Raw genomic sequence first — 10,694 nt, forward strand, 5'->3', positions numbered from 1 at the left:
ATTTATTTGTTCATAGAAGTTGGTGAAGACCTTTTTCTCATGACCGTTGCTAATGCATCTTCCATGTTGATCTTTAAATATAAAACACTTAGTTTTACAGATTTCCATGGGATGGGTTAAATCAGTTCCACTCCAAAATTTGTCTGGAGTTTTGAGAGTAAGGTTTTTTTCTGCTGCTTTTGGAAAATGTATATGTGAACACCAGCATGTGTCTTTAATTGCTGCCATCTTGAGTGGTACGTTTCGATTTAAGCCGACCTTAAGAGAAAATAAAAACGAGCGAGCAAGCCAGCGCATTTTCCCCTGGGAATAATTGCTGAATTTATACGTATTTGAAATGGAGACTGAAGTTAAGACGAGACGTGTAGCACGGCCCTCACGTTGGAATCTGGTGAATTGGGTCTGTGGTGGATTCATTATTCCACCCCCCCCAAAAAAAAAAGTTTTTGCAGATGTTTCTTTCTCTCTCTCTCTCTCTCTCTCTCTCTCTTTCATTCTTTACTCTCCAGCCATCACCCTGCCTTTTGTCCTTCATTTTCGATGGCTGCAGTCGTGTCCTTCACTCCAGATCCATCTGCTTTCTCGAGACTCCTCCTTCACCTGGCTCACATCATTCCATCTCCCGCCCAGAATGATTCCATCTCCCATTTTCTGTCATCAATTCTGGCTTTCCTTCTTTCTCTCATCCCTTAACCTTTGGCTCTCTCTCTCTATTCCCAGTTCCCTAACAAAAATCTGCAACAGATTGCATTCAGGCAGACTGAAGGTATGTAGCCACAACACCACATGTACTGCTAGCCTCTAATCTCAGCAGGAAGCCTTAGCCACATTCAGGGGGAAGAGAAAATGGCTAAATACAGCAGCTTTGCCTCTGCTTAACCTTCTCTAGTGATCATTTGTGATCAAGTCCAGCCCGTTTCCTGAAAGCCCACTCTGTGAGATGGTAAATATTTTGCTGGGGATATGGGATCCGCTCTCTTCCAGGATTAAGGCCAGGTGTTTTTGCATTGTTTTGTCCATCTAGAAAGTGTAAAATTCTACCGCATTGTACTGTAGGGTAACGAATTTTCTCCTTCGACTCTTTAAAATATATATTTAATTATTGTTTCTGAGTTAATGATTTCTTGTACTGGTCATTGATGATGAAATGCTTAGTAACAGTTCACCAAGAGGCCTTTTGGTAAGTGATGAAATACCTTCAGGCTTAGACATGTCTATCCCTGATAACTAAAAACATTTCAGTCACACCGTTTTCTATTATCAGTAGCAGCTTTTTAAATCCTTGACACTGAAAATTACGTGTTGTTGTTTTTATACTACAGCTGATCTCGCTCACACTGGGAGCTGAAAGTGGGAGAACTTTCTGCTGGACGGGACGTGGGTCATCGTGAGACCGGTTAAGGACTAAAATTTTCATGGACTCAAAACACAATATTTCATGGTATTAGCGGGTTCAACGAACTGATAATTCATGAAGTAATAAATATTTATTAGTGTTAAAACTGTATTGAAGTCAAAAGAGGAAGTTGAAGTTTTGGTAACGATCGGTAATCCTCACAATTGATTGCTTTTGTCCCCGCCCACACACTGAGGGAGGAATAGTGGTGATTTTCCTCATGCAAACTGTTATGATCATTTCTCCCTGTTTCTCAGAGGTTATAACACCTGTAAAGTTATAACAGTTATAACACCTGTAAAGATCATTTTGTCTAACTGTCACAACATTTGTATTGAGTAGCCAGAAAGAGAATCTATTAGTTGACTTGTTTTGGTGGACGAGGAAGCCTTTCTTCTGCCTTCCCCCTGAAACAGATACACACACCGACACTAATACTGTCCCCTATGGACTAACAATGTTCCACAGTGCCATATGTCACACTGCTGTTAACTGTTTCAGCTGGTAATGCTGTTAGCTGGAATGGTGAACCTTTTGAGAAATAACAAACTAAATGAGATCCAGTTCATCTCTACTAAGACAGAGTAATGTAACACACACACACACACACACAGGTGGACATCAGGCCAGATCTATCAATAGCACTGTACTGTATCACCTCAAGATAAAGAGTTAAATAATGAATATTTGCTGATTAAATAGAAGATTTTTCCGGAAAGGAGTTTAAACATTTCAGGGAAAATCCAGTTAATCATCAGAGGCTCATTAAAAAACAAAATCCAGTCGAGTTCACAATCACTGAGGTCAGTTCAGTCGAATGAAACTGCCACTAAATACAACTCTTTATTTAAGACTTTCTTTCCATCTAGATTTTCTTTCTGCTAGGTTAGACTGTGCTGTTCGACGAGAATCTGTGTTTAGTCTGACGTTATAAAGATGATGGCCAAGTATAACATACCTAAGGTTCTGTTTTTGCTAAAACACCTGTTTAGTGCTACATCATGTTCGAGTTAAAGCTCTGTCTTCAACACCATCCCTCTGTTCTGTTCTATACTTGAACCTCACATCAATTCATTATTTCTACAAATAAACACCACTTCATCTAATCATCTAATAAACAGTATTTATGGAAGCACATGGATTTACACTTATCTTTAATGAGTAAGTCAGAGGCGAAGCTGCTGAGGACAAACTCGCTGAGACGATATGAGGAAGAGGCTCCAAAGGGAACCTCATCCTCGTCAGGTGAAACCAGAGAGAGGGATTATAAACCATTTCCTTTCTAGAAGTGTGTACTATCAAGTCAAGTGCAATTGTGCAACCAGGAAATTCATTCTAGTAGCATGAAGCTTACTGAAGTTGTCAGTGGTCCACTGATGGAGACTTGAGTGCTGAAATGTTTGTAACAGTTGAGAGAGATGTATATAAAGATCATGTGACAGACTTTTCTTTTTATTAATTCAATTCAATTTGTATATTTATCACTAACGTATTATGTATGTACATTTATCAGTAAGATGTTTCCTAGAACTGAGCAGAGAAGCAGTTCAGCAATCTGTTATATAAATAATTGTTCTGAATCATCCTCGGAGAGAAAACATCACGACGACCCAACTCCACATGCTTCACCAAATTGCACATTTTCATACTTTCTCCTGAAATGTCGTTCAAAAGCCAGAGTAAATATTGATTTCTTCCAAGCACAATTCCTTTCACCAAACTCACCCCTGGCTTAACCACCAAGATTCTGTCACATTATAAAGCACAGTGTTGAGCAAAAGCACGATAATATTGTGATAACTGTGAAATACTGTATTAATAAGATACCGTACTGAGTAAATAGATGAGGGGGAATTTCACATGGCCAGTTTAGACTGAAACAGAGCCGGTTCGAGTGAGTAAGTGGTGATGTGAAAGCGATCATGTGGAGCAGGAAGTACAAGATGTGACTGAACCCCAGTCTACCTGTTGGAGGTGGTGTACTCAGGTCTGCACTTGTTCAGGATGTAGTTTTATATGATGATGAAATCACTTTTAACACGTAACACACGTGTAGCATGAGTGGCAAGAGGAACTATGGGGCACAGAAGAGTAATAAATAAATAATAAAGAGAAAATAAGTAAATAAAAATGAAGTTGAATGACTCTGTGTTCTCCATCAGGGTGTGTGAAGATGTAAGATGAACACGAATGCGCCAGGAAGAAACCCACTCCGATTCAGACCACAGCAAACATGTCCAGTGTGAACCCCCCCCCCGGATTTAATCATTTAATTCAGTGTTTATTTTAATGTATTAGGCGGCAAACAATAATAAAATAGTTTAAAAACATGTACAGTTCATTAACTCCATTGTGATTTATGACCGGTAACTATAATGAAAGTTAATGACAGGGAAATGTCCTGAACACAAACTCACACAGATCTTCAGAGTAATATTTTATTTAGGTGTTTATTTTTGTTTCTAAGTTCTGCATGTCTCTTTGAGTGAAAATGAAATTAATGTTCTGTACATTTTCCTTCATTGTCATTTACCACCAAATAATTAACAATAAATGGAGTGAACTGAGGAGCCACTGGACTGAAAATAAAGGAGTGATGTTTGAGCTTTACACCTCTGATTCAAAAATAAATGAATGCTTTTTTAATACTTTCGTCTTTCCCACAAACATCAGGTCAGATTTGGTATTTTCTCCTGATCTCGGATCAGTGTGAGAGATTTATTGGGTTTGAACCTGGAGCTCAGTCCAGTTCAGTATGATAGACTTTAATAAGACACTGAAATGCAGTAATGGACAAAACGGTGTGTTGTCTGTCTGTGACTTTTGATGCATCTCAGTGTGTGTGTTTTAGCGACACTCCTCAAACACGCTGGACTCGATCCTGACCACTGTACACTGAGGAAAGTGAAAAAAGTGCAGAGCAGAAGAGGAAGAGTCAACGAGGGGTTCGTAAAGACACACATCTGTCTGTCGAGGCCAGCTGTGTACACATTACTCTACTGAGAGAGAGAGAGAGAGAGAGAGAGAGAGAGAGTGAAAGAGAGACACACAGAGAGACACACAGAGAGACAGACAGAGCTAGAGACAGAGAGAGAGACAGAGACAGATAGATTGAGAGAGAGAGAGAGAGAGTGAAAGAGACACACAGAGAGACAGACAGAGAGAGAGAGACAGACAGAGCTAGAGACAGAGAGAGAGAGAGACAGACAGAGCTAGAGAGAGAGAGAGAGAAAGAGAGAGACAGAGAGACAGACAGAGCTAGAGACAGAGACAGATAGATTGAGAGAGAGAGAGAGAGAGAGAGAGAGAGAGAGTGAAAGAGAGACACACAGAGAGACACACAGAGAGACAGACAGAGCTAGAGAGAGAGACAGAGACAGAGACAGATAGATTGAGAGAGAGAGAGAGAGAGAGAGAGACAGAGAGAGACAGAGAGAGACAGAGAGTGAAAGAGACACACACACAGAGACACACATAGAGACACAGAGAGAGAGAGACAGAGACAGAGACAGATAGATTGAGAGAGAGAGAGAGAGACAGAGAGTGAAAGAGACACACACAAAGACAGACAGAGAGAGAGAGACAGACAGAGCTAGAGACAGAGAGAGACAGAGACAGATAGATTGAGAGAGAGAGAGAGAGAGAGAGAGAGAGAGAGAAAGAGAGAGACAGAGAGACAGACAGAGCTAGAGACAGAGACAGAGAGAGAGACAGAGACAGATAGATTGAGAGAGAGAGAGAGAGAGAGAGAAAGCAAGAGGCAAAGAAAGATTTATAGTGAGAGAGAAAACACTTAAAGTTTGGATTTTGAAATAAAAATCAAGCCTCATTATTACTATTATTATTATTATTATTATTATTATTATTATTATTGTTGTTGTTGTTGTTGTTGTTGTTGTTGTTGTTGTTGTTTTACTTGATCCAGAAAAAGCTACATTTACTCTACAGGTAGAGAAAGAAAAACTGAGAGAAACACGAGGAGGAGAAAGCTGAAGAGTTAACTGAGATAAGGTGAAGGGTGGACAGAGAAACTGATGCAGAAAAAACACTGAGAGGACAGAGATGGATAGACTGAAAGAGAGAGAAAGATAAAGGTGAAGAAAAACATAAGGCAGATGGAGACAGTGATAAAAAAAAAGTTTCAAGAGTCAGAAGAATTGACCTCTGGGTGGGACGAGAACGAGGAAGAGAGAAGGAGCTCACAGTCCACACATGCTTCTGTTTTGGCTGCCATGCCAGGCGGGGTCGGAGGTCAAAGGTTGGCAGGTGCCATGGGGATGGAGAGAGAGAAAGGAGCACTGAGGTCAAGAAGAAAATATCACACGATGTCCTAACACATTAAGCGTGTCTGCAGCAGTGCAGTGATATTTATCACGCTGTAACACAGGAAGAGTTTTGTATGCCTCACAAAATAACAAAATATCACACCCTGGAAGGATTCTTGATTCTGATTGGTTAGCTGCTTCTACTTTATTGTTTCTATGGTAACGGCTCAGGGACTGGTACCATGTTTATTTAACGTTCAGAGGGAGGGAATTGTAAGCAGTCATAATGAAGTCTTTAGGATACAGAAGAAGAAGAGGAAAGAGAGAGAGAGAGAGAGAGAGAGAGAGAGGTAACAGTCTCTCAGATGTTCCTCAGCATTAACAGTTAGAATGTGCTCCATGACCTTCATTTCTAGAGTAAACAGTGTGGTAGGAGAGGAATAACACACTCCAGACTGTGTGGTTATATGAAAAATAATCCACAGCACTAATCACTCTAAATAATTATCACAGCAAAGTTGATTATTTCTGTTTAACTGCAGTCTCTTTCGTGTGTTACGTCGCCTTACTGTAGAGTGCTTGCTCTTCTGGGAATGTGCATGACACCTAACAGTCGTTTTATTGCAGGTAATTCTCCAGGTTTCCAGATTTACTCTATTCAGTGACGGAGAGTAAATCCACACAGACACACGTTTTCTGCTGAACTTCTCACACACGTCTGAAACATAGCAGCAGGACGTAATCCTCTGGACCTGCCGGGTTTGAACGCTGTATGTTTTGCATTCTGAACGCTTGGCCTCTTGTTCCGAGGTGGCCGCAGGTTACATCTGGTCCTGTTCAGCACGAGACGTTCACAATGCGAGTCAGATGTTCAGAACGTATATACAGTATCCACGTTAGCAGGATCCTGCTCCTGACTCTGCTAATGGAGATGAATGTTCCAATCTCTATTCAATCTCTATTCTGGAATAAACCCTATTGAGAAAATCACATGAATATTGTGTTTAAATTTTAAGAAATTTAAAATTTTAATAAAATCACTTTATATTTTATTACTGGCATGAAATTATTAAAAAACACATTAAATACAGTGCACAAACTTATTCACAAACAACAGAGGCTTTATTTCACACCCGACCTCGAGCTCAATCACACATTATTTGTGTTATTGTTTTTTTGTGTTTTGTTGCTTTACAACCTGGAATTAATTCCATTTGGATTTTATTTAACAGACCTAACAAAAGAGTTCAAATTGTTGGATTGAAAGAAAGAAAGGAAAGAAAAGAAATAAACCCGAAGTATTGTGAGTGCATATGTATTCACCCCCTTTTTGCTATGAAAGCCCTGAATAAGATGTGGTCCAACCAGTTCACTTCAGGAGTCATATAATATGCTGAAGTCCGTGTACAAAGTCCACCTGTGGGCAATTAAAGTGTCACGCCATGGGTCACATGACATCGTTGTAAATACACCTGTTCTGAACCGTCTGCAACACTAAGCAAGACCATGGAGCTCTCCAATCGGCTCAGAGACAAAGTTGTGCAGAAGTTCAGATCAGGGTTAGCTGAAAAAAAAATATATCCCAAACTTTAAACATCCCATGAAACACCATTAAATCCTTTTTAACACAATGGACAGAATATGAAGCCTCTATAACCAAGACAAAAGGCTGTCCAGCAAAACTCACAGACCAGAGCATTAATCAGAGACTCAACAATGATGACACTGAGTGAGACGATCAAAACTCATCAAATATCCATTTTAATTCCAACAAAACAGGAAAATCAACCCAAGAACTCCTTGATCGTCTCACTCAGTGCCCCTCGGGGGGGGGGGATACTTTTACACTGAGTCTCTGTAGGATCTTATAATACTAAGGTTATGATATGAAACCATAAGAAAGCACATTAGGCATATCATTAAAGAATTTGCTGTTTTCCTGCACTGCTAATTTTACTAAAGAGGTCCAGAGTATGAGGTGAAATGGTGGAGCAGTGGAGACTTCATGGATCCAGAGTCGGTGGTTTGATCTGGTTTAGTTTATATTTGGACTTTCTCATATTCATCCACTTTCCAAAACATGCTCTGAGCTGAATCGAGCAAACACTGACCATACACAAATCAAATGAAGTCTCCATGTGTAGCCATGAGCACAAAACCATTTTCCGGTACAATCCACTAATGGGATTAAATCTCAAACTCTGTTATTCATCTGCAGTAACTGCTTCATCCTGGTCACACACACACACACACACACATTCATTCATTCACACCTGAGGGCATTTTGTTGTAGTCAATCTACTTCTGTATTTTGTCAGAAATAGGAAACCAGAGAACCTGAAGGAAACCCACGTGGACACTGAGAACATGTGAGACTCGTGTTAATACAGTCACTCAGGCTCAGGAGTGAATCAGGTGAGAGGCAGCAGCACTGCCTGCTCTGTCCCTGTGCCACACTGATGATAATTAGATGTTATAAGGCAATACCCGTCACTCAAACTACTGCAATTATGAACACTTTAAATAATACAGAGATGTTATGTGAGTTCAAAAACCTGGTACATTCCTAAAAATATGCCTAGAGCACTGAATGTGTAATACGGCAAAAATAAAAATAAAAACTGTGGTGAGGAAAAACTCCCTGAGATGATCTGAGGAAGAAACCTGGAAAGGAACCAGGCTCAGAAGGAAACCTCATCCTCATTTGGGTGACACTGGACAGGAAATGATGTAAATGTAACTAAATAATGTTCTTTCATCAACAGTTTATAGTCATGTGGAATTGTGCAGCTAAGAGCTCCTGAGGAACTGACAGGTCAGTGTAGTTTGTTTTTTCGTCATGTATGAGATGTCCCTGTGAGGTCTGTAACTCTCGTGTGCAGGCGACTGTAATAATCGTAGTGTCCCGTGTCGACCCCATTATCTTCAGCCTAAACTGTGACAGTCATTAAGCTCTGCTGTAAGCGTCCTGTATATACACCGCTGCCTGTGTTTAATCTGTCATGTAGAGGATTTTGCAGGGGGGAATATTCACTGCTACAGACTGCTGAAACCTTCATCACGTCTCATCACAGTATAGCGTTCCCATGATGGCGATTTGTGCAGAAAGATTGTGAAATCGGATCGTAATCATTGAACACAAAGCCATGCGACTGACTGCATCACTTAACCCAAATCCATGCCGATTTTCTTAAAGAAGGATGTACCAAAAAAAATAATAGTTAACACATATTTTAATACAAGTCTTGCCTCAGATCAAAAACCAGCATTTCCTACTAAACTACATCATACGCACACTGCAAACTCCAGAGCTACAGATTTACTGCAGTACATGGCTATAAAACTGAGACTAAGGTATTTGTTTCAGGGTATGAAGATATGTTCCTACACGCTCAGGTGCTGGTCAGTGCTGATGGACCACCTGTACAATGTTTTAAAAAGTGATTGAGAACTAGGTCACTGGGTTCCGGTCTAGACTAAAGCCATTTACTCCTGCTGTGTTTTACAGTAGGTCACACTGGGCTCGTTAAAATTGATTCCAGTCTCTGCCAAAGGGCCGGCGGAAATGGCACAACACAGCTGGGAGTGATACCCCACCGTGTGGCAATTAAATAAAACACCAATAATTGATGTACAAAGCAATCATCAGGATCACTCCTGAAGCAAAAGTGAACAAATAATAAAGAGGAGAAAAGATCTGCAGACATCTATTATTATTATTATTATTGTTATTATTATTAGTAGTAGTACTTAATAATCTTATAATCTTTTAAAAGGGGAGAAAATGGGGCACCACAGTGACATCTCCAAGAATTGGACGTTCCCCAGATGTAAACTAAAGAACAAGAACTGAACTAATCAGGGAGGCTGCCAAGAAACCTACAGCAACATTACAGGGGCTGCAGAACGATCTGGCATGAAGTACTGAATGCTCCCTGAATGTGACAACGATCTCTCATATGCAGCTAGACGAAAGCCCTTTCTCACGAAAAAATAAAGTGGTCCACCCAAAGGCCTTTGATAAAGCCTAAGAAGAACCTTTTAACTATAATATAAACAATGCTGTGTGTTTGGTATAAAAAAAAACAGATTATTAACATAAGAAGAAGAGCACTGTAACTACAGTGAAACATGGAGATGGGAGCATCATGATGGACGGCTTCTCTTTAGACAGGACTGGGGATCTGGTCAAGATTATAAAATATTTTTACATTAAAGGTGACAAAATAAAGAGGTCTAGCAGATCGGATCCTGTGCTCTGACAGGCTCGGCTCGGCTTTGATTCCCAGGCAGGGAGTCGATGGACACTGGACACTGGAGGTCTCTCAGTGCAGTCTCAGCTCCGGTCCAAACAACACGAGGGTTACATCTGCCCTAAAACCTGTGCCATGTCAAATATACATATCAATAAACTGCTGTGGCAAACTCTAACAGGAGAGGAAAAACTACATGTGAAAAAAAACATCTCACCTGATCTGATCTGATTTATGAGTCAGGGAAGAATCGCAGAGGTGAAAAGACTTCCAGATATTCCAACCCCTGACCCTTTAATCAGCTTGAAATTTCTCATCAGAGTTGAAGATTTCTGCCCATTTCCCTTTTTTTCATGTTCTTTTGTTCCGTCTTTCTTGGTTTTTGTTTTGAAACACAGTTGTACTGTTAGAGTAAATACATTATTAATTAATTAATTAGTTAAATAATAATTATTATTATTTTAGACATATTATTTACCTATTTACTTATTTTGCTTGTGAAATTCAACTCAATTTTACTTTGTACAAATAGTTACCAATTCATCTGGTGTATTTATTTATTTAATTTTGATGAAAATTGATCAGTAATGAGCCGGAGGTGATGGTGGAAAGAGAGAGAAAGTCCCTCGGCCAAAACCCTGAGCATTATATGTAACATTTAAAACGTTATTAAGTCTATACTTTATGAATTATTAAGTCTAGGTACTGAGATATAAGTCAAAACAGCATCTTTCTCACCCTTTGTGATCCAGGGTTTAGTACTAAACGACTCGCACATCT

Source organism: Hemibagrus wyckioides, linkage group LG12 (assembly GCF_019097595.1).
Source record: "Hemibagrus wyckioides isolate EC202008001 linkage group LG12, SWU_Hwy_1.0, whole genome shotgun sequence".
NCBI classification, from domain to species: Eukaryota; Metazoa; Chordata; class Actinopteri; order Siluriformes; family Bagridae; genus Hemibagrus; species Hemibagrus wyckioides.